Source organism: Danio rerio, chromosome 20 (assembly GCF_052040795.2).
Source record: "Danio rerio strain M-AB ecotype USA chromosome 20, GRCz13ab, whole genome shotgun sequence".
NCBI lineage: Eukaryota > Metazoa > Chordata > Actinopteri > Cypriniformes > Danionidae > Danio > Danio rerio.
Window position 1 is genome coordinate 52,560,107 of NC_141040.1, and position 25,900 is coordinate 52,586,006.

General features: G+C 38.5%; 2 long non-coding RNA genes across 4 annotated transcripts; one reads left to right on the forward strand and one right to left on the reverse strand.

Annotated features, from left to right (window-relative positions):
• Nucleotides 1-2,475: 2,475 nt before the first annotated feature.
• Nucleotides 2,476-21,810, reverse strand: LOC147832341 (uncharacterized). Its single transcript, XR_015519132.1, has 3 exons — nucleotides 21,675-21,810; nucleotides 7,601-7,703; nucleotides 2,476-4,944 (listed from the first exon to the last, which is right to left on the reverse strand). It is a non-coding gene; the product is annotated as an uncharacterized LOC147832341 (long non-coding RNA).
• On the forward strand, nucleotides 15,739-25,900 carry LOC141379465 (uncharacterized). 3 transcript variants are annotated; one of them, XR_015519147.1, is made up of 4 exons: nucleotides 15,739-16,207; nucleotides 16,249-16,376; nucleotides 23,686-23,842; nucleotides 24,441-25,900. It is a non-coding gene; the product is annotated as an uncharacterized LOC141379465 (long non-coding RNA). The 3 variants fall into 3 exon arrangements; XR_015519146.1 differs by lacking the exons at nucleotides 15,739-16,207; nucleotides 16,249-16,376 and adding an exon at nucleotides 21,348-23,403; XR_015519148.1 differs by lacking the exons at nucleotides 15,739-16,207; nucleotides 16,249-16,376 and adding an exon at nucleotides 21,357-21,491.

The following is a 25,900-nucleotide window of genomic DNA, read 5'->3' on the forward strand; positions in this document are numbered from 1 at the left end:
GCCAAGTCAACTTAAAGGTGCAGTAGGTGATCTTCCACAATGCTAACAGCTTAGCATAAATCTCTGAATCACAGTCCCTCCCCTGCCGTCTAGAGCCACGCCTCCTGAAACACGAGCACAGCAAAAGAACCCTCTCTCATGTGTTAAAAGCGACTAGTGCTTGTCTGCCGGTCTGCAAGCCAAACTGACATGCGATTTCAGAGTGAATATTAGAGTTGCATGGTAAACAATATAGGGAGAGACTAGGCAGAATAGCGCTATTCACTTGTGTTTTGTTGTTAAACTAATTAAAATCTACATTATCGATGCTGTAACAGGTCCCCTATGAAACTGAAAATAGTCTTATCAATCTTTCACAAGAAGATTTTAGTGGCTGAACAACACTTCTGTCAAGAGATAACCCATTTGTAACAACAACATCTAACGTTACATCAGCTTTGCGTGAAGCTAAAACAGTTTTAAAACAGAACATTACCTGTCTAAGAGAAATCCAGCCTGATCTCACAAGAAAACGTAAGTATTTTACGTTTTGGCAGTTTAGTGGCTAATTCGTACAAATTCGTTCGAGTTCAGTCGTAAGAAAATGTACGATTTTAAAAAGAAGGCGTGGCACCTAACCCCACCCCTAAACCCAACTGTCATTGGGGGATACGCAAATCGTACTAAAATATACGAATTAGATCGTACAAATTTGTACGAATTAGCCACTAAATGAAAAAGTTACGAATTGCCGTGAGATTGTGTTGGTGAAATCCTTCAGCCATGGTGTCATCCTTTCTCCAGCGTGCAAAGGTAACTCCAATATTGATTCAGGTTTTTAATAAGTTTTGATTCAGTAGGTTTTTACAGATTGCGCGCATGCTCTCTCTCGTGAACGCGCGGCGGTCGGCGGAGCTGCCTACAAACTGCTGCACAGTTCAAATCTGCATTTGCTGAAAGACAGATTGGGCTACTTATCGGAATTAAGAGAGATGTCGGTCCGGCTCTATTTAATTGGATAAACATTTTTTTGTTTTATGCCTTACCCAAAATATCAAAATACATAAATACATTTAGATCATTTACTGTAATCATTACTATTAGACTGTGAAGAGACTTTCAACCAGCACAACAAAAACTGCTTCTGAAGACAATCACCTACTGCACCTTTAATGCTTACTTTTAACACTACTAACTGACAGTCAACAGCGTCTGGTCACTGATATCCTTGTAATATCTGCTAAGACTGCTGCCTTAACCAATTAGCAAAGACATTGCAGTAGACCATGAACATCTGAGTGTTTCTCCCGAGACCGAGCCAATGATTAAAGCCTCTTATCACCGACATGGAACAAACGAGGTGGTGATTTGAGAGGTGAAACGTATAACTCCTCAGATCACATTTAACTGCACGCTTCTTAATCTGTTTATTGTAAACTAATGAGAGTAACTGTACTGTTTTTATCAGGGTTATGGACTTTTTATTCCCTTTGAGACCTTTTGATCAGTCGAAAACAGTTTTGTGTCAGTGATATTAACAGTGCACGCAAGTGTCTAATTGTTAGTCTACTTAAAAATGAGTTAAGGTGAGAAATATGCATGCACTGCTCAGAGATTTTAGGCTGTTAATAACATGATTCATTAAGATCAAATGAAAAAAAGATCCCGTTTTTTTTCTTTTGAGACACCCTTCTAAAACACAAGCAATGTCATTGACCCTTGACACTAAAGGTTATAAATTGTTAGATAAACTGCTACTTGTGGCAAGAAAATGCATCCTTATTAAATGGATAAAAAACACTCCCCCCACTGTGACACAATGGTACAGAGAGATTTTTGCAGTTTTGCCCCATAAGAGGCTTTAAGCTGTGCTTAATGACAACATATAACGTTTTTAAAATATATGGTTTCCTTTTATAGATCACTTGCCCTCACATGTGAGGGAAATAGTTTTGTGTGTTAATTAGGTTTTTGTTTTGTAGTGGAGGGTTGTCGGAGGCTCAGAGAATGGTCTTTTGTTTTTTGTTTGTTACTTTTGTTGTTGTTTTTCATTTTCTTTTGTTCTGTTTAATGATTCTTTTTTTTTTCAAATGACATGTCCATATTATAGGAATGTGCTGTGATGAGGAAAGTATATATTTAGTTTTGTGTGCCTTTCCAGAGACTATATGACTAATTGGTTGCCAATATTGATACTTATAGATAGTATGACGTTTCCCTTTTTTTTCTTTCCCTTACCTCCATCTATCTGCTGGCTTGTTTTTAAGGACTACTACAATTCCTACAATTCCTTGCACATTTTTGTAAAACTTGCCTTTGACTATGTCTGTAAAAGCACATTGTACAATTTTTTGAAAACCTTAAATAAACATGTTACAGATAAAAAGTTAAAAAATAACATGATTCAGACAAGAAAACACATTCAAGTGTTTATTTTATTGCACTCTATACATGGATGTCTATAGATTTAAGTTAGATATGTGGTACAATACTAAGTTTTTAAGTGTTCTAATTAGTTTTTTCTTAAATATTCACTTTTGTACGATTTACTGAGTCCAAACTCATTCATTAATTTTCTTGTCGGCTTAGTCCCTTTATTAATCTGGGGTCGCCACAGCGGAATGAACCACCAACTTATCCAGCAAGTTTTTACGCAGCGGATGCCCTTCCAGCTGCAACCCATCTCTGGGAAACATCCACACACATTCACACACACACTACGGACAATTTAGCTTACCCAATTCACCTGTACCGCATGTCTTTGGACTGTTGGGGAAACCGGAGCACCCGGAGGAAACCCACGCAGAGGCAGGGAGAACATGCAAACTCCACACAGAAACGCCAACTGAGCCAAGGTTCGAACCAGCGACCCAGCGACCTTCTTGCTGTGAGGCGACAGCACTACCTACTGCCTCGCCCTGAGTCCAATCTTTAAGATTTAATTGTATTTTATCCGAATAAGGATATTCTGAAGGATTTAAAGAGGCGTTTTTCTGTACAAAATTGTATTCCTCTTATTTAATCTCTAATATTGTCAACACATTGAAACAACAATTTTGAACTTGAATTTATCCAATTTTCAGATTCCTGTTCAGTAAATGTATGCAAATGTGTACACATTTAATTAGACAATAGCTAATATGCAATAAAGTACTTCAAAATAGTAGTTTACACATACCATGTCTTGGCTTAAATGACATTTAACATTAGATACTTTTTAACATGCATTTATGATTTACTCGTGAATCCAAGTGAGACAGTAATGACTGTCCGAGCATTGCATGTGTGACTTCAGTATGATTTAATAATCATCATGCCATTACCATTTTAATGCACTTTATCTATATTCTGATGTACAGAGTAGTTTTTCATTTAAAAAAAATAATCTCTTATTTTATCTCAAATATGTCAACACATTGAACCTGAATTTATCAAATTTTCAGATTTCTGTTCTGCAAATGTTTTAAAATGACTACATATTTTAAAACATTTATAATAATGAATAATATTCATTGTTGCTCTTAGTTATGTAAATTGCTTCCTTGTCCTCATTTGTAAGTCGCTTTGGATAAAAGCGTCTGCTAAATGACTAAATGTAAAATGTAAATGTAAATATTTAACTAGAATGAGTTTGCAAATGTAGGTTTTACATACTATTAAAAATAATAATTTGAGACCAATTTCATCAAAACGAGCATATACAGTCAGAAATTATTACCAAATTTGTAAGTTTCATTAATAATGGCTAATGAATGTCTTATAACTTATAAAAAAATTATGGTGTGGTCAGTGTGAGGCGACAATGACAGACCTAAATTTTGTATGGCGCTTATGATCAACACGGCTGGCACCTCATTAGCTCCGTAGTCTGCCCTTATAGATGATTACGGAAGCATTATAAATAACCAGAGTTTTTCACTCCAGTTATCTTCGTCTTAAAGCTTCCACCCCTACTTCCTCCCCTTTTTTCCGATAGGGCGACACGGTGGCCCAGTGGCTAGCACTGTTGCCTCACAGCAAGAACACTGCTGGTCCAACCTCCTATCGGGCCGGTTGGCGTTTCTGTGGTGTGTTTATTTTACCCCAATATGACGGTCTATACACTATATCTACATATGTCTGTCCAAACAGCTTGAAAAGTAGATTTTTCACCATAGGTGCCCTTTAACAACTCTTGCCATTCCCATTTTAATATACAAAGTATTTTTAATAAAAATATTAATTCTCTTATTTTATTTCTAATGTCAACACAATGAACTTGAATCTATTCAATTTTAAGATTTAAATTTGCAAATTTTGAGTGGTGGCGCTAGAGAGTTTCATTTAGAGGGTCCAAATCTGGTCCATTTGAAGAACAGACTGCCCCTATATGTGTGCCAAATTTCATCTTTCCTGCAAATGTTTATAAAGGACTCCATTCAAATTGTGTCGGAAGCAGCAGAAGCAGAATAATAATAATAATAATAATAGGAACTGCAACAAAAACACTAATAAGACAATGACATATATGCATTACAAAAAACTCATCTTAAAATAATAGTTCCCACATACCATGTCTCCACTTAAATGGCATTTAACATTAGATACTTTCCAATATGCATATCTGATTTAATTGTGAATCCAATAAAGCATAACAGAACTGAGTTCACCTGCTGGTTACTATAGTTGGTGTATGCACAGATAAATCTCTCTCGAGTCAAACAGACAGTCTACCTGCACTTGTATCCCAGCATGCATCTCTCACTCGCCCGTCCTTCTTTTCTTTTGTAACACATCGCCTTTTCAGTCTGACAAAGCTATCTGCATCAGGGCCGGCCACAGTACCACCCAGAAGGGGCGAAAACATCCTCCTCCGCGGCAGGTCCTGAATGAGCCCCCATTTGATGCATCTCTCTCACACCAGTGTGTACACAGAGGCCATTCAGAGCTGATGGGCTGAGAGGAAACAACACATCCACACTCAGTCTGCGCACACACACACACACACCAGTGACGGATGAGATGAAGACCAGTGGCTGAGCACGAGACACAATAACATTTAATGCAGTCTATTGGAAAATAATGAAGGGAAAAGGATGAGTATGTGTGTAACATTTCTGCGTGATCCGATACAACTGGGCAATGCATACATTTAGCCTAAATGTCTCAGATATACGTTTCAAATGCCAAAAACAAAGATACAATCATTGTATCTGGGAATGTGAGGTGGTTAAGATTTTCTTATAACATTAATCTCTTCAGTTATTTCAAAACCAACTCCAGTTGAAATATGTGCTTTGGGTTACTTTCCTGTAAGTTTGTCATTACCAGGTTATCAAACTAAAATGATTGACGTGTGTATTGCTATTGCCAAACGTTTGATAGCACTCGATTGGAAGAATTTCAACCCAAGCTCATTCCGGAAACGTAGCTCCACGGACGTTTCTGGAGACCGCGATTTACGTGGCCGGAGGTACGTACGACCGCGTCTAGTTTTTTTCGAGCGAACGCTGCGGGGCGGTGTGGCGCCACTCCGCTCCTCCTCTTCGCGCTCACCGGCCGACGGCTCGCCTCCGAGTGGAGGGCTTTCCCGATGCAATCAGTTTGTCCGCTTAGCTCACAGCGTTACGTCGGCGGAGTAGAGGCCCCGGAGGAGGAGCCGGCTGCGGGGACAACGACCGGGATCGAGTCCGGGGAACAGCGGTTCCAGATATCAGGTAAGATGAAAAACAGAATCCGAAAAATAAGTACGAGAATGCAGCGGGATCCGAAAACGTGATCAAAGACGAGGGCTTTTGCTTTTTTTTTTATTTTTTCTGGACGCTTTTGCGAATCGTCGCTTGGGTTTAGGGAAGGAGACGCAGAAAAGCGCGCACAGCGGCCTCTTGCGGATCCGCGAAAACAAAAACCGCTCGAATACGTACCTCCCGGGACGTATCTCGCTGTCCGCAGAAACGTCCGCGGGGCAACGTTTCCACAATGAGCCCGGGTTGAAGAATTTAGACAGTCCATCCATTGACTGACCACTTGGCTAAAAGATTTGACAATATCTTGCACTAGAAAGAATCACCTACACTGTAAGGGGGAAATTAAAATAGTACCATACCATTTGGGATCTGTTAAATACAGTTAAATACATTGTAACAAAACCATACAATGGCACAAGCAAATACCTCTCACTCTACTGATTAAACACACTCTGACTGATATGTAACGCCTTCGTGTGCTTTTACCCACGAGGGGCTTGGGCAGGACTGTGACTTGCGCCTTGCATGGCTGCTGGACCAGTTGGCTGCCAGCACTCATCGAATTGTTTTCCATTTCCCCTGTTCCCATCCCCTGTCAATGTTGTGTCTTGCCGGTGTGCTTATGCTAAAATATGGCTGTTTTTCTCCCTTTTCTCCCTTTGTCCTAATCAAGGGCAAGCTGAGGGGGTGTTTTTTTTTTTTTGCCTAACTGTCCATGTGTATCCTTCTTCGTTTCTAAATGCTACCTACTATGATCTGTCTCCCCTGAAAATTGTGATGTTTTGTGTATGGTCGGGGGGGTCCAATTTCACTATACGAAAGTGTATGTGACAAATAAAGGCTTGATTAATGTGTACATGTGTATTTCTGTATGTGGAATACAGTATATGGTTTTATTTGTCTTAGACCATGTATAACAATATATTTACCTGTCTAACAAAATTTGGATACTTTAGGGAAGGAGGTGGAGGAGGGTTAAAATGTAAAAAAATGTCATGTTAAATTTCATGTGCGTTTTTACAATAAAAAATCTTTATAATAAAAGAAATGTATTTGGTCTTCAGGCAAGAGCTTCATTATGTTTCGGCTAAGAAGTTTCATTTCGATGCATCCCTATTCACCTTATTCTTCACGCATGAGCGGGCACAGCCATTTGAATCTTTTTGGTCTCATTCACTTCCAATCATTTTTAGAAGTTAAAATCAGCTTGTTACTTGATGTTGTAAACTTCTATTTTCTTGTTATATTATTCTACTTGGTCATGCAAACACTGGTTTGTGATGCAAGCTGTTTGACCGTTTTCTGACGTTAATTATTCATAGTAATTTCTCCCATAGGCGACTCAGAAGTTCTAAAACAATCGCAAAGACGAGCGCACTTCTGCGTTGAAGAATAAGGTCAATAACACAATGCTGTTTCAGTTTTTAACTGTGCACACTTGAGTACAGGTGTTACAAAATGCAACATTGTATTAATTCAAGGCACATTTAGAACAGATAAAATGTGCAACTAAGTTGCAATTAATCATGTTAACTCATGGCAATCATTCCATTAATCACAATTAAATATTTTAATCGACTGACTGATTACATACCCCTATATACATTTCTGGACAGTGCCAAATATGTTCCAGGAGCTACGTTTTTTGCAGTTTTTGTTCTCACAAATCCACCAGAGGCCGCTGTGAATGCTTTTCAGATCTCAAATTTCTCTAGCGAGTGCCATTTGCGCCTGCTCTTCTCGAGTAAATCCACCCGAGGCGAAGCAAACCCAATCAACAGTGTTTTCAAAAGCAATCAAGAAAAAAAATCCCTTGCGGCAGTCTGATTTTTGATCACTTTTTTTTTTTTTTTTAGATTTTACCTCATTCTCACCCTGTTTGGGTTTTGTCTTACCTGCTTTCTAGAATTGTTCTTCGTCAAACTTGAACCAGGTCATCATGGTCAACTTTGCTCTGCGCCTTAAATCCTCCAACGTCTTAAAGCCATCCACTCATAGCTGAACATCAAGACAACAACAAGGTTTGTTTGAGCTCTGGTCGACCACGGCTTGTTATTATATGTATATATTACTACTGTGTAATGTGTGTTTTTAAAAATGGTGCTTCCTTTGTTTACATTCTCCTGCATCTGCAAGTGATGCATCTCTGTAAACCAATAGCGTTCAGCTGCACGTCTAGCTCTGCCTTGTAGTACCCTTAGGGTCTATTGGTACCCTTTGCAAAGGGTGGCCAAGAAGTGATATGGTACTGTTTGCTTTTAGGTACACTTTGACAGTGGAAATGGTGATAAAAGCATACCGAACCGAACTGTACTACTCAGTGGAAACGGGCTATTGGAGACCAATGAAGTGATAATGATAAGTATGTCCACAAGAATTCTTTGAGCAACTTCCCATATCATATGAAATTCATCAAAAATTACCCATTTAAAAGGTTATTCACTTATTTTCCTTCTGGTTTTGTCCTTCTGTCCCCACTGAAGTTGCTTTTGTAGTTTACAATGTTTTTAAAAATGCTCTCCAATGTAGAAAAGTATGCTGTTTTCGCATTAAAAACAGCATGGTGAAAACAGGCTTCAGAAAATAATGCAGCATTTTTTGCCAAAATTGTGTACCGGCAACTCAAATAGCATAAGATTTGTTTAATATCTCAGTAGTTCCTCCTTCACTAAAATTGATATTTTTTTGAAAAGATTAAAAGTGACTAGCATGAAAACAGCAATAACATCATTCTTTTGGTGTCTTTGATACCTCGATCATGATTTTCACCTTCACTTTCCCACCTGAGTGTTTCTGATCTCTTAATCTCCAGGTTGTTTTTCTGGAGAAGCAAACCCTTCACTGCATCAACAGACAGAATAATCTGAAAATATTTGGTTAAGGGATTAGGAGTGAAGCTTTTAAGGCTCCTCTGGGAATGAGGTGTGGTTGGGTCACTCACCCGTCTGTCAGTGCTCAAGCTTCAGGTTTCACCAAAGAGGAAACACAATGAGACTTAAGGGCCATTTTCCTCTGGGAGCCCCTTGATTTTGATGTACACGCTGTTAACAATGACCTTAGATTAAATGTTAAACTTATTACTGTCCACCAATGATAACTGAAGCTCTTTTGCATGTCTAAACCGGTTCTTCACATGGGTTGTTGATGCGATCTTGCATTTTCACCGTCTCACATGACAAAAATGAATATAATTAGTAATATCATCATTTAAAATGCAGTAAATGGTTAAACATTTCTTCGTCTTGCATGGACTTCTTATTATAAAAACTTCTATTTTGAGTCAAACCTCGAAACATGTCTCAAGCATAGTTCAATAAACTACAAGTCTTTTAAATTGAAGTCATTCATTTATGCATTTTCCTTCTGCTTATAGTCCCTTATTCATCAGGGGTCGCCATGGTGGAATGAACCACCAACTATTCTGGCATATGTTTTACACAGCAGATACCCTTCCAGCCACAACTCAGTACTGGAAAACACTTATACACTCATACACAATGGACAATTTTGCTCATCCAATTCACCTACTGCGCATGTCTTTGTGCTGTGGGGGGAAACCGGAGCACCGAGAGGAAACCCACGCCAACACGGGGGGAACATGCAAACCTCACACAGAAATAGTAATTGGCCCAGTCGGGACTTGAACCAGTTGTGAGGACACAGTGCTAACCACCGTGCCACCACATCAAACTACATTCATTCATTCATTTTCTTGTCGGCTTAGTCCCTTTATTAATCTGGGGTCACCACAGCGGAATGAACCGCCAACTTATCCAGCAAATTTTTACGCAGCGGATGCCCTTCCAGCTGCAAGCCATCTCTGAGAAACATCCACACACACACATACACACACACACACACACACACTATGGACATTTTAGTGTGGGGGAAACCGGAGCACCCGGAGGAAACCCACGCGAACGCATGGAGAACATTCAAACTCCACACAGAATTGTCAACTCACATCAAACTTCAAACAACTTAAATATTTTTTTCTTCAAAAATTGTGTTTTGCAAAAAAATTGCATATTTAATGCCTACTTGTCACCTACCCGCTACCCGAATCCACTTAAACATTTATTGAACGAACTCATTGTGGTGGAAATTCATTTTATTCATCTTATAATAATTTTATATACTCATGTGTTCTGGTTATAAAGGTCTGTTCTGTTATTCTTCCATGAATGTACTGTTTAAGTTAGACCAAGTGTGACCACTTTAACTTCTGTTAATCACCAGACAAGATCTGGATAAGTGCATGGTAAATTAACAAGCTACATGTTTGATTGGGAGGTAAGACTGAAATGTAGATTGTCAAAAATGAAGTTTGAGCGCTGATGTAACTGTGATTCACCCTGTATGTCACTGATGACCTTGTGGGTATTACAAACTAGATAAAAAGAGAGCACACAGAAACTGTTGTTAATGTATTATGTGTGACATTCATTTATTAATATTCTTTTCGGCTTAGTCCCTTTATTAATCTGGGGTCGCCGCAGCGGAATGAACCACCAACTTATCCAGCAAGTTTTTACACAGCGGATGCCCTTCCAGCTGCAACCCATCTCTGGGAAACATCCACACACATACTCATACACTACAGACAATTTAGCCTACCCAATTCACCTGTACCACATGTCTTTGGACTGTGGGGGAAACCAGAGCACCCGGAGGAAACCCATGCGGAGGCAGGGAGAACATGCAAAGAACATGCAGAACATGCACACAGAAACGCCAACTGAGCCGAGGTTCGAACCAGCGACCCAGCGACCTTCTTGCTGTGAGGCGACAGCACTACCTACTGCGCCACTGCCTCGCCCATTACTGTGTGACCATCTTTGCTAAGAATAAAACTTTAAAAGACACTTTGTGTAAGAATTTGTCTTCTTGACCACTGAGAGAGCCTCCTTAAAGACAATTGCCACTACACTCATTTAACTATTTTCAATCATTATTGCTCTGTAATTTTGTAACGCTACATGCTAACATAAGAAAACCTTGCCAATTTGACTTGTAAGACAATCTATCTTATCCATATCATAATGTATATTAAAGTGACATGCATGGACACCAGTAAAGGATGTGTTTTTAGTTGTATCTATGGTTTTGTGTGGTTTTTAACGTTCCTTTTTTCTTCTCGTTTAAAGTTATTGTTTGGGTTTGTAACCCAGCAGGTCATTGGGGTCATCAGACTTTCCTCAGGTAATCTTCTAAAACCAGATTTCACACAGATACTATCGAATGAACATGTGGGAAATGTAAAGATAAAGATAGCAGCTTTTACCCATAATCCACACATTTCTGGAAGTCTTCAATGTATTGTGGAGAGTCCGGCAAATGTGCAGGTGTGCTCACAATTGTAGATGGTTTGATCCCGATCAGAATAAACCAAACATTTAGTCCTGGTTTGCTTTGAATTGTCAACCGTAAAATACACAACATGGCATTTTTACCACTAGAGGGCGTGTATTCACTACAAACAAAAGTGTAGTTTGATGACTGTGACTGAGTGTAGGATCATGCAGTTGTGGTATTCAATACATCCTGTTTATTATCATAGTATGAAGAAGAGAAAAGGTCATACATACTTGTTACCAATAAAGATAACATTAACATGGAGTTTGTTATTTTCTTTATTCCCAGATGTAGAACTCACAACATTTGGTTGTTGTAATAAAGCATTTGTAGTTGTCGTAGTTATTTTTGATTTTGTGCATTTGTGTGTGTGGTCAAACTGCAACATAGAAAAGAAACAAATAAAGTATTACTAATTAATCAAAGCTATTTCACTTAAAAGCTAACACATCCCAGTGTAATCAACATTTCAATGCAATAACTAAACATAACCATATTCAGAGCATATGAGCTTCTAGAATAGTTACCTAAACACAAAACACTCCCTAATACGACAGAAAATATCCACAGACAATCATCACTAAACATATAAAGCAAAAGGGAGTGTAGTTTAGCATTAATCAGCAGATAATCACATTAGGCGCTTAGGCGCCAACTTTACTTAGCGATCTCAAACAGACTATTCAAACTTCACAAAAGTGATACCAAAACAAACATTAAACTTTCTTACCACACTGGGAACAGGAAAATATCAGTTTTTGAACAGGTTTACAGGTTATCTGTGCACAACAACATGAGTCACTCGCTGAGCATTGTGTACTTTTTGCTTGTGTTGTTTTTATCCCAGAGTTCCACACGATCTCCTGCATATTGTGGCTACAAACCACAGGAGAGGGCAAATTCTTTAGCAGGATAGCTCTCCTTCTCATTCTTCAGCCTCCACATCAAAGTTCCTGAAAGCAAAGAAGGTCAAGATACTCCAGGATTGGCCAGCCCAGTCACCAGACATGAACATTATTAAGCATGTCTGGGGTAAGATGAAGAAGGAGGCATTGAAAATGATTCCAAAGAATCTGGGAGTCCTGCAGGAAGACTTTCTTTGTCATTCCAGATGACTTTATTAATCAGTGATTTGAGTGATTGTAAAGATGTATGGATGCAGTCCTCCAAACTCATGATGGAGTCAGACACAATATTCATTCTGTTTCCACTGCAGCATGACTTTATATTCTATACTGGACATTATTTCTGTTCAGTGACAAGACTTTTGTCTAAGCAAAGTCAGACCTTACTGAAATCATTAAAAATCTAGGCATGATCAGATTTTATTTTGGTAAAGTAAGTGTAATCTAGAGGCCTTTGCCTTTCATATAAGCCACTTCTGACACCAAATGATCAACTATAAGTCAAGTTATTATTTGTTGTTTCTAAAACTTGGATAGATGACAACACTTTTGTCAGGTAGTGTAGATTTAAAGATAAATAATTTAGCTAAATAACGTACAGTTTAATTTAGCCTCACACACCGAAACCAAGTGTTCACACAAGGTATAAATTGTGTCAAACAAGTTTTGCCACTTTTTTTCCGAAAGCATAGCATTAATCAGCACATATTTGAACTCAAGTCAGAGAGTTAAAGACACAGATACAATCATAATTGTGCATAAAACACAGACGTTTGCATTCTACTAAATCTATGTGAGGAAATCTAAACCAGCGCTCCAGAAATGTGCCATCTCAGCACTGATGCTTTGGGATTAAACATCAGAAATTGAGCTATTAGGAGCCCTCGGTAATTGCTCACGGTCGTTTGCCAAAGATGGTAATAAAGTGGGAGATGGAGGAATGGTGCCGTGTTGTGTGGCACGGCAGGGTAAAATCAGCTTTTTTTCAGTGGGGTTCGGCTGTGGTCTTTCTGGTTGATTTCCATGCGGTTGGGGGCGGGTTGGTTACTTACAACACTGGGTTTATCAGTTACTGCCATCAGTGCAGAAGCTGATAAGGTAAAGCAGGACACACGCACACAAACACACACACACACACAAGGGCGTCATGCACCTTTTATTTTATTTTTTTGTAAAGGCTCACTTTTTCTGCAAGATAGGACATGACTGAAGACGACAAAATAAACTCTTAAGCAATTTAGTGTAGGTCACGATTTAAACCTATATAAGCCTATTTCTTTTCACAAAATCGAAACTGTCACTGATCCAGAGTCAGTGATCATCCTGCATTTTTTGTTGCATGGAAAACGTGACATTTTGATAATAACTCGTTTGTGTCTAAAGAGACAATTCATTTAATAAATGTCATAATTTAAACCATCAAAACTGCAACTGATCCAGAGTCAGTGATAATCTCGCATTTTTCGCTGCATGGAAAACATGACATTTTGATAATAGCTCATTTGTGTCTGTTGAGGACAATTCATTTAGTATCACAAATTAAACCTATGAGCCTATTTCTTTTCATATAATCTAAACTGCGACTGATTCAGAGTCAGTGATCATCTTGCATTTTTTGTTACATGCTCTGTAAAAACGTATATGATCAATATGTCATGACAGCATATGTTTTTAGCTAATTATAACTTATTAAACTGTGTTAATCATGTTTCAACTTAATTTTATGAAGTCAGTTTAATATAATATAAGTTCAAATGACTCATAAGGTTAATTTGATTCGGCACCCAGTATTTTTTGGGTGTGGAAAACATGACATTTTGATCATAACTCCATTGTGTCTAATGGGGAAAACTAATTTAGTGTTCACACTTTACAATAAGGTTCATTAGTTAATGTTAATTAATGTTAATTAATGCATTTACTAACATGAACAAACAATGAACAATACATCTACTACTGTATTTTATATTTTATATAATCTAAACTGCAGCTGATCCAGAGTCAGTGATCATATTGTAATTGTTGTTGCAAGGAAAACATTACATTTTAATAATAACCTTTGTGTCTAATAGGGACGATTCATGTAGTATAGGTCACAGTTTAAACCCATGAGCCTATAATTAAAATTGCGACTGATCCAGAGTCAGTGATCATCTTGCATTTTTCGTTGGATGGAAAACATGACATTTTAATAAAAACTCTTTTGTGTCTAATGGGGAAAACTAATTTGGTATAGGTCACGATGTAAACCTATGAGCCTATTTTTTTCATGCAATTTAAACTGCGACTGATCCAGAGTCAGTGATCATTCGGCAGTTTTCATGAAAACATGACATTTTAATAATAAATCATTTGTGTCTAATGGGGAAAATTCATTTAGTATCACAATTAAACCTATGAGCCTATAATAGAAACTGCGACTGATCCAGAGTCAGCGATCATCTTGCATTTTTTGAGGCATGGAAAGTTTGACATTTTGAGAATAGCTCATTTGTGTCTAATGGAGAAAATTAACTTAGTATAGGTCACGATTTAAACCTATGAGCTTATTTCTTCTCATAAAATCGAAACTGCCTCTGATACAGAGTCAGTGATCATCTTGCGTTTTTCGCTGCATGGAAAACATGACATTTTAATAGCTCTTTTGTGTCTAATGGGGAAAAAGTCATTGGAGTTTCAAGTGACATGCGAGTGGGCGGATGATGACAGATGCTTCAGTCTGAAGTAAATGATCTGCGGAAGTGTGAGTCGATTGGACTGAGTGTATTTAGACTTAAAAGGCTATTTAGACTTGTTTTTTTATTGCAATTTCTAAATGGCTTAACTTGGCGGCGCAGTGGGTAGAACTGTCACCTCACAGCAAGAAGGTCGCTGGTTCCAGCCTTAGCTGGGTCAGTTTTCATTTCTGTGTGGAGTTTGCATGTTCTCCCCGTATTCGTGTGGGTTTCCTCCGGGTGCTCCGGTTTCCCCCACAAGTCCAAATACATGCTGTCAAGGTGAATAGGATAAGCTGAATAGTCTGTAGTGTATGTGTGTGAGTGAGAGTGTTTCCCAGTGATAGGTTGCAGCTGGAAGGGCATCTGCTGCGTAAAACATATGCTGGATAAGTTAGTGGTTCATTCCGCTGAGTCGACCCCTGATTAATGAGGGGACTAAGCCAAAAAGATTAATAATAAATGAACATATATATATGAGCAATATCACATTAGTAGAAGTGCGATATGGCTGTATATCGGCACTGGTGGGAGGCGAGCGTTGGCACGAGGCGGCAGTGCCGATATACAGCCATATCGCACTGCTACAAGTGTGATATTGCGTTTATACAACAGTTTGACGGCATATTGTGTATATAAAAACAAAATCAAAAACCCTTTTGTATGAGGAACTGCTTTCTTCCATGTTGGATTCAAATCATAAGCCGACAGGTAAACAGTTGAGCGTGCATCTTTTAAACTTTAGGTCTGTAGTGTCTGCTTTTTGCTGGCTGTATGTGGGCGGAGTAATACACAAAGGGTAAAGAGGCTGTAGGAGTTCTGATATTGCAGAATATTGCACGGCTATCAGCCAATCAGATTTGAGAACCAGACAGAACTGTTGTATAAATAAATAAATAAATAAATAAATAAATATATATAATATATATATATATATATTTTATACAACAGTTCTGTCTGGTTCTCAAATCTAATTAGCTGATAGCCGTGATATATTTACATACAGCCAGCAAAAAGAAGACACTACAGACCTAAAGTTTAAAAGATGCACGCTCAACTGTTTAACTGTCGGCTTATGATTTGAATCCAACACGGAAGAAAGTAGTTCCTCATACAAAAGGGTTTTTGAGGGCCTACTCACACTATGCCATCCGTACCGTGCCCAGGCCCGTTTCCCAGATCATTTGAGAAGTGTGAGTGTGCTGAATCAGGCTCAAGTACGGTTCACTTGGCCGGACCTGGCCCGGTTGGAACAGGTGTGCCTGAGCGCGGTTCACTTGGGCTTCGGCGCACTACGTTTGTAGCGTGAGTGCAAAACTTGCTCGAAACTAAAAGCGAGACGTGACTTTTAAGGGACTGTTTCATATGGATTTATTAATCATTCTTACTGTTCAGTGAACGCAAACTGTCGTATAGTTTATTGAAGACGCACACCTCTCACTGCACGACAGCTGCACACCTTCAGCAAACCTCCTCATTCCTGCAGCCTGAGAGCTTTGTGATTATGAGCGCCAAAAGTGGCGGATCTGTTCGGCGAAATATCTGACTGCATGTCATCGCATCCTTAAGGACTGTTTGGCGAAATATCTGACTGCGTGTCACTGCATATCAAACCGACTGAAACGATATAACTAGAGAAATCTCCACTGTACTGCTGAGGGACAGCGCTTCTCACTGAACAGCACAGCATCGATGACGTAAGTGTGCAGAGGCCCGATTGTGGTGTGAGTGCGGGCCGTCGGGGTAGACGGGAGGGGGGACAAGCGTGCTTTGGTCCGGTTCGAGGCAACTGTACCTAGTGTGAGTACAGCCTGAGACTCTCCATGTTTGATTTTTTTTTTATATACACAATTATGCCATCAAACTGTTGTATAAACGCAATGTCACACTTGTAGCAGTGCGATATGGCTGTATATCGGCACTGGTTGGGGCACTAATGCAAGCCTCCCACCAGTGCCGATATACAGCCATATCGCACTGCTACTTGTGTGATATTGCTCATATATATTATTATTTATTTAGAATTATTAGCCCCCTTTGAATTTTTTTCTTCTTTTTTTAAAATATTTCCCAAATGATGTTTAACAGAGCAAGGAAATTTTCACAGTATGTCTGATAATATTTTTTTCTTCTGGATAAAGTCTGATTTGTTTTATTTCAGCTAGAATAAAAGCAGTTTTTAATTTTTTAAACACCATTTTTGGGACAAAATTATTAGCCCCTTTAAGCTAATTTTTTTCTCTATAGTTTACAGAACAAACCATCGTTATACAATAACTTGCCTAATTGCCCTAACCTGCCTAGTTAACCTAATTAACCTAATTAAGCCTTTAAATGTCACTTTAAGCTGTAGAGAAGTGTCTTGAAAAATATCTAGTTAAATGTTATTTACTGTCATCATGACAAAGATAAAATAAATCAGTTATTAGAAATGAGTTATTAAAACTATTATGTCTAGAAATGTGCTGAAAAAATATTCTCTCCGTTAAACACAAATTGAGAAAAAATAAACAAGCGAACTAATAATTCAAGGGGCCTAATAACTCTGACTTCAACTGTATGTGTGTGTTGTATATATATATATATATATATATATATATATATATATATATATATATATATATATATATATATATATATATAGTCATGTTTTATGTTGTTTTGATTTTGTTATCTGCATTAAATTCCACAAAACTTTTGACACAGCACACGCATGTTTGTTTTGTTGGTTTATGAGGACCCACTGTCCATAAGCCTAATGTATACTGTAAAACATGCTACCCTCACCCATAAACCCAACCCTCACAGGAAACCTTGGCATATTTACATTTTAGACCCCTGTTAAGTATGATTTAAGTGTTTGAATTACAAGAACACAATGCATGTCCTCATAAGCCACTCCAACATCGTAATACCGAGGTCTATAGGTCATGCTATAGCTGTATCTGTAGATATAGGCTACATGTCTACACTATACACATGTACTCATTTTACTTCTAAAAGAAAATATTGAAGTTTTGCCACATCAGTCATAGGGTTGGGCGATGTCGACCAAATTGGCATCGTACAATGTCTAATGTGAAACATTGTGATGGACGATGGCATCGTCATCATGTGATTAACAGAGTGCACGCGACGTGTCTGAAAAGCGAGGAGGGATCCGGGGGTGAGAAGGGTGCATGACTTATTTGAGGACCGGGAGGGAGACGCGCGATTTCTGGTTGATTATCACTCGTATGCGGGCATTATGAGTCCCGCAAATGCACAGAGACTCAAGAACTTCCAGGAGACTTGGGATGTCTAAATATCATGTTTAACAACTATATTGAGACGCGATCCAGCAGTACACCCTTGATAATCTGTCCGACCTACACTGCTCTCTGGAGCTCAGAGGAGCGCATGACAGTGTGTGGCTGTGTCTGGAGGGCTGTTCAGAAATGCTAAGTAAAACACGATGTGGATCATTTTCGTTCTAAAATGCCATTTTAACATTAAGACGTATTAGTGTAAACGGGGTCTGAGTATGTATTTTTTGCGAGTGGGTTTGGAACTTTTCTAATAATATTAATTAATAATATTAATAATAATAATAATGTAAAATGATACTGTAACACTTCATTTTGATGGTCCATTTGAGTATTAGTAGGCACTGTCTGCTTAATAACTATTGATACTGCTCAATCAACAGACATTTATCTATCAGAATATTCATATGGATATTTGTATTCTGCTAGAATTGTTATTATTTTCATATATATATATATATATATAATTACATTTGTATTCTACATTATTATTATTATTACTAAATTTTCTTTCTAAAAGAAAATATTGACGGCGACGCAGTGGCGCAGTAGGTAGTGCTGTCGCCTCACAGCAAGAAAGCTGCTGGTTCAAGCCTCGGCTGGGTCAGTTGGCATTTCTGTATGGAGTATGCATGTTCGCCCTGCGTTCATGTGGGTTTCCTCTGTGTGGATGCTCCGGTTTCCCCACAAGTCCAAAGACATGCGGCACAGGTGAATTGGGTAGGCTAAATTGTCAGTAGTGTATAAGTGTAAATGAGTGTGTATGGATGTTTCCCAAAGATGGGTTGCAGCTGGAAGGGCATCTGCTGTGTAAAATATGCTGGATAAGTTGATGGTTCATTCCCCTGTGGCAACTCCAGAGTAATAAAGGGACTAAGCCGAAAAGAAAATGAATAAATTAATGAAGAAAATATTGATGTTTGACTTATCAGTCACAACCATAACACAACCACAAGAACAAAAAAACTTTATAATGTTATAAAAAATGAGAAACATTTTTAATTAATAATAATAAAAAGGTAAAATACTAAATAAAATATAATGCAAAGGATTTGCATAAGTGTGCTTAATTTGACAGAGCTCATTTATACATTTAAGCTGATTTAACGGATTTTAAGTGTTTATGGTTTATGAGGACATCCATTGTGTCCTTGTAAATCCTAAAATCCTTTGCTTCAGACAAGAAAATATCTAAAAATATTCATATAAATAGTTGTATTCTGCTAGAATTGTTAGCATTTTCATATAATGTTTTAGCTTATAGCTATTTTACATTATTATTGTTACAAATTTTTCTTTCTAAAAGAAAATATTGACATTTGTCACATTAGTCACAATCACAAAAAAAGCTTTTCGCGGGGAAGTGATCACAAATTGAGGAGCGAGGAAGGAAGGCGGGGTGGATCGACAACGCAGGGAAGCCTTCACAAACTGAGGAGCGATCACAAACCAAAAGCGGCGAGAGCGTCAAAGTAGCCAGAAGTCATTCATTTTTAAAGAGAACCGGCGGCGGGGAACAGCGCAGCACGACTTTTCCTGTGTGGGCGTCGAGGAGATTTGAAATCAAGTCAACTTATGGTATGAGCTATGACCGGGCTTGTCGCGGTTCGGCGGCAAGCAATCAAAATGAAGTAGTCCACCGCTTGAGAGGAGATCAGAGAACACAGACCTGTGAACTTTGGTTCCGACCACAGTTTAATTATTGCGGTTGCCGGATTTTCGCGACGACGTGGGGCCCCCTAATCACGCGGTGCGTGCCCTGCAGGCCCGTCCGCTACACCACTGTTCATGGTGATGCAGTGGCACAGTGCTGTCGCCTCACATCAAGAAGGTTGCTAGGTCGCTGGTTCGAGCCTTGGCTGGGTCAGTTGGCATTTCTGTGTGGAGTTTGCATGTTCTCCTTGCGTTCGCATGGGTTTCCTCCGGGTGCTCCGGTTTCCCCCACAGTCCAAAGACATGCGGTACAGGTGAACTTGGTGGGCTAAATTGTCCATAGGGTATGAGTGTGTGTGAATGAGAGTGTGTGGATATTTCCCAGAAAAAGGTTGCGGGGGGAAGTGCATCCGCTGCGTAAAAACGTGCTGGATAATTTAGTGGTTCATTCCGCAGTGGCGACCCCGTATTAATAAAGGAACTAAGCCGAAAAAAAAAATGAATGAATAAATGTGTGTTCTCATAAAGCACTAGAGCCAGTGTCGGCACACACACATAGACTATGCACGCGTTTTTTTTTTTTTTTTTTAAAGGGTCACGAAACACCAAAACACATTTTTTGAGCTGTTGACAGTCGTATATGTGTCCCACACTGCTAAAAACACTATTAGGACACATATATTTCACTAAAAAGTGTAAATTGGTTGTTTTTGCGTTATTTCAAGCAAATTCGTACTTCCTGTTTGAAACGAATTTTTGAAGCTGCGTCACGGTCATGACATAATAGCGTGTATTCCAGCGTGCAGACTGGACGTCTGTGCCAGAGTGAGTCTTATTACGTCTTACAGTGTGATGCATTAATGCATGAGTAAGGCTTGGTTCAAACCAATCAGCGCGCTCTATTGTGCAACTTCATTAATATTCATTAGCGTCACCGTGTTAACGCCACAGAGACGCCACGTTGTGTTGGCAAAACAAGCGTGAAGTGTTGTTTTATAGTTTGCTGCCGTTAAGTTTCGTTTTCATTTTCTCTCTGTGAGAGCTCAGACTCACGTGTGGATTAACGGTGTACGCGACGCTCGACAACAATAACTTACGTGTCTAAGGAGGAACATTGTTTACCTGAGAGCTGTTCTCATCTGCAAACGCTGAAACCCGGATTCGCTTGTAACGTTAGTCTCCTCTTCATAAAGACGCGGCTCTAGTTGCTGGTGATTGTTCTGTCTCTACAGATTTGGTAAGTGAGCGACCAGTGCTCTTTGTTTATTCAGTTTGTTCGTATCGAATTAAGTTAACTATTGCACTGAGTGCAGAAATGTTAGCACCGCATTTTGTGACCGGAATAACACACGCGGCTTTCTGACGCTACCTGCCCTGTGCATCTAAGTTTCCGGGAAATGCTGAGTTTTTTTTTCTCTCATTCGCTGTGCGGTATCAAACATTGCATGAAAAATACACGCTTAGAGCAGATCCTCGAATCAAATATCGCGTTTGTCGCGAGGGGCATGAATGAAAGAGCCAAACTGCAGTTAAAGTCCAACATTTAATAATTTGGCAAATAATTCGACTACAGATGTCCATGTAGGTTAAACACCATCACTCTCTCGTGTGTGTATTTTGACTGAAACTCGCGCGTGCCCAAATAGACACTCCCACACCATCCCACTTTAGTTCCTCCGACACTCCCCCCTAAACAGAGCTGGACACGCCCACTTTTCTGACTTTTTCCAAAGTAGAGGTGTGAAAACACCCTGCTGAAACGAGGGGGTTTCATGGCCCTTTAAGGATGGGAGGTGCAGTAAATTGGACTTTTCCACACTGGTGGCCTGAGATGGTCTATATGGCCTTCAGCCAGTGAGTTTTAGATGGAATTTCTGGATTACAGTTAAGACTTGAATATTTTCTCTCCTCAGGATCAGATAAAGATCGCTCGCGTTGATGTGTGCGTGCAGCTTTTCATTAAACATGCCTTTGACTCGCAGACTCGCATTCACGCCGCAATCAACACAATGACATCAATGAGAAGCATCTCAATACCTCGCTTTTCTTTTTCGCTCTTTTCTTTCCTTTGTCCGATGTGCAGACGGAGTGTAGAGGGCCTCAGATTAGAGACTGTCGTGTCACTGCAGTGGAAGAACGAGTTTGACGGTTTTCAACCACCGTTACAAATGAAACACTCTTGCGGGGTCAGACGAGAGTCAGGGCGGAAGATGAGAAACACCGCGCGGCGTCACGTGACCGCTAAAAACACTCGTCCTGCTCTTTCAATCATGGTCGATGATTCTGAAACAGACGCGCCTTTAAACACTGTTGACAGCACAGAGCGGCTCTTAATGCACTCTAACAAGCAAAGGCGTGATTAGAATGTTTGTTTCTCTTTGTTCAGGAAAATGTAATCCAAAGTCGCTAGACAGTCAGTTGCATCACTGGAAATACAAACGCTAATTTGTTATGGTAAAAAGAACAGTAGTCTATAGACACTCTATCTGTCTGTAGGGGTTCAGTTTCTCAGGAAAAGTTTTTTTTGTTTTTTTTTTTTTTGTGAAAACCCAAAGTAAACCCACACCCACTGGCCACTTTATTAGGTACGCCGGTCCAACTGCTTTTTAACGCACATTTCTAATCAGCCAGTCACATCATGGCAGCAACCAAATGCATTTAGGCATGTAGACATGGCCAAGACGATCATCTGCAGTTCAAACCGAGCATCAGAATGGGAAGAAAGGTGGTTTAAGAGACTTTAAACGTTGCAAGGTTGTTGGTGCCAGATGGGCTGGTCTAAGTATTTCAGAAACTGCTGATCTACTGGGATTTTCCTGCACAACCTTCTCTAGGGTTTATAGAGAATGGTCTGAACTAGAGAAAATATCCAGGGAGCGGCAGTTCTGTGGGAGCAAATGCCTTGTTGATGCCAGAGGTCAGAGGAGAATGGCCAGACTGGTTCCAGCTGATAGAAAGGCAACAGTAACTCAAATAAGCACTCGTTACAACCAAGATCTGCAGAGGAGCATTTCTGAACACACAACACGTCCAATGTTGAGGCGGATGGGCTACAGCAGCAGAAGACCTGTCAGCTAAGAACAGGAAACTGAGGCTACAGTTCACACAGGCTCACCAAAATTAGACAGAAGAAATTTGACAAAAGTTGCCTGGTCTGATAAGCCTCGATTTCTGCTGCGACATTTGGATGGTCGGGTCAGAATTTGGCATCAACAACATGAAAGCATGGATCCATACTGCCTTGTATCAATGGTTCAGGCTGCTGGTGGTGGTGTAAGGGTGTGGGGGATATTTTCTTGGCACACTTTGGGCCCATTAGTACCAACTGAGCATTGTGTCAACGCCACAGCCTACCTGAGTATTGCTGCTGACCATGTCCATCCCTTTATGACCACAGTGTACCCATCTTCTCATGACTACTTCCAGCAAGATAACACACCATGTCATAAAGAGTGAATCATCTCAGACTGGTTTCTTGAACATGACAATGAGTTCACTGTACTCAAATGGCCTCCACAGTCACCAGAACTCAATCCAATAGAGCACCTTTGGTATGTGGTGGAACAGGGGATTCACATCATGGAAGAGCGGCAAATCTGTATCAACTGTGTGATGCTATTACGTCAATATGGAGCAAGATCTCTAAATTCCTCCAAGGAATATTTCCAGTATCCTGTTGAATCTAGGTCATGAAGGATTAAGGCAGTTCTGAAGGCAAAAATAGGACCAACCCAGTACTAGTAAGGTGTACTTAATAAAGTGGCCGGTGAGTGTATATATAGTTTGTGTACAAACACACACACATAGGCTATATATTGTTATTAGTAAATTAGTATTAAAATAGCCTAGAACCTAGAAGATAAATAAGAAATGTGTATGATACTGTATGTATTATTTGTATATGTATTATTTTTCACCTTCACAGTAATAGCCTATTCTGGCTATCCCTATCCAGATGTCCCTATGTTTTATTTTATTTTAATATTTTGCTAACTTTTTGAACTATTTCTTATTATAAATTATTTTTATTTCATTGTTTGTTTGGCAGTGGTGCAGTGAGTAGCATGATCGCCTCACAGCAAGAAGGTCAATGGTTCGAGCCCCAGCTGGGTCAGTTGGCATGTCTGTGTGGAGTTTGCATGTTCTCTCTGTGTTGCATGGGTTTCCTCTGGGTGCTCCGGGTTCCTCCACAAGTCCAAAGACAGGTGAATTGGGTCTGCTAAAATTGACCGCAGTGTATGTGTGTGGATGAGTGTGTATGGGTGTTTCCCAGGGATGGGTTGCAGCTGGAAGGGCATCCGCTGCGTAAAACATATGCTGGATAAGTTGGCGGTTCATTCCTCTGTGGTGACCCCTGGTTAATAAAGAGGCTAAACCGAAAAGAAAATGAATAAATGAATGATTGTTAGTTTGGCTTTGTTTTATTTTTTCATTATCACTATTGATGAAATGAGTCAAATTTCTATGTTGGAATGAGTTGAATATTTTCCAAATTACATAAAAGCCTTTACAACATGGACAGATTTAAATAAAATTAAAACATATTTAAAAAAAATAAAAAATTACTAATTTTACAACATTACATATATTATAAGTATTTTTAGGCTCTACACATTCAGGATGTATCTTCAAAAAATGAAAAATAACGTTAAATTTTGAGTAAAGACACATATTTATTTAATTTTCCAGAACCGTGTCCAAGAAAGCATGTAAAAACTCACTATAAATTTGCATAATAAGTATTACCATTGGAGTGCACATGCACAATGCATTTAACAGGATTTATATTTTTGCATTTTTCAGGATTCTGCAGTGCATATTACAGCGGCTCATTGTGGAGAGAAACTGTTCCGCATCTGTTTTTTGCATTGCCCGCAGCAGAGTGAGGAAACTGTTAACATTTGAAGCATTGCATCATGGGATACAAAGAGGTCATATAGGGTGGTCTGCCATTGAAAGCAGAGGATTCCTGTTCTTCAGTCAACTGGGAGCACAAAATGTACAGCCCGTTTGGCTTTTGCAAGATAATTAAACAGAATAAAAACCATAAAAAACATTTTCCGAACCATTACGCTGGTGCCACTCACTTTCTGAGGGTCAAAAACGAGGAAATTTCCTCATAGCATATATTACAACAACCAAAATGTAAAATAAAAATGCAAAGATAAAAATAGCAGCATTTATCTAAATATTTAACTAAAGTCCTTTTAATTTAAAGCCTTTGATTCTGTGCATGCTTTTGTTATAGTTTTATTCAACCTCACAGCGTTGTATTTGTTATTTAATGTTTGAATAAATACTGAAAACAAATTACAGCCATTATTTAAACGATTATATTTTACCATCAAAGTGTAATCGCAATGTTTTTGTTTGTTTATTTTAAATTTGCTGAAAAACACTTGACATATTTGTTACAATATTTGCATGCAGAATGTGAATTACATTGTCAATGAAAAAAGATACAAGAGAGAGAAAGGAAAAAATACTGAAAAAAAAAGGAAAAAATAAAGAACATGATATAAACATGAGGACAAGACATTTAAGAATCATTTAGCCTACAGTATATAAATGAATGTAAATAAAAAAGTAAAAGTAATGACAAAATCAAATACTTCTGTTTGCTTTCTTATTTTCAGATAATGAAATTGTTTTAAAATAATGACTAAATCCTTGCAAAAAAAAAAAGAAAAAAATATGGTTTGGTATTAATAAATTTGCATGGAATTTACAAAGAAAATAAATTAAATTTATAACAAAACAAGCATTTATTTTAGAAGAGGCAGATTCCTAAACAAAATCAATATCTTTAAAAGGAACAGATACATGTTTATGCATTGAATCATAATTAAATAATACAATAAGTTTTAACATAATTACAATCCCAAAATAAATGAAAGACAGTTTTTGTTCACTGTAAAAATTAAAAGCTATATTTTGCAGATAATTGTGTGTATTTTTAAAAGAATTTTCCAGTTTTTTTCATTATACAGATATTTTCTGCAATTAACATTAAATTTACAGTTATTACATTATTTTTCTGTTTTTTTAAAGGAATTTTCTGTATTTTCATAGAGTAACATGCAATTTTACATTATTATTTACAGATTATTCCTGTAAAAATAGGGAAACAAAAAATCAGTAAAAGTGTTTAAGTACTATTGAAAATAGTAATCATTTGAAGATTAAAGTGAGGTTAATAATGTCAAATAGGCTATTGTTTGTAAGCTATAATGCATGCACTGTAAACAATAAAATGTTTATTT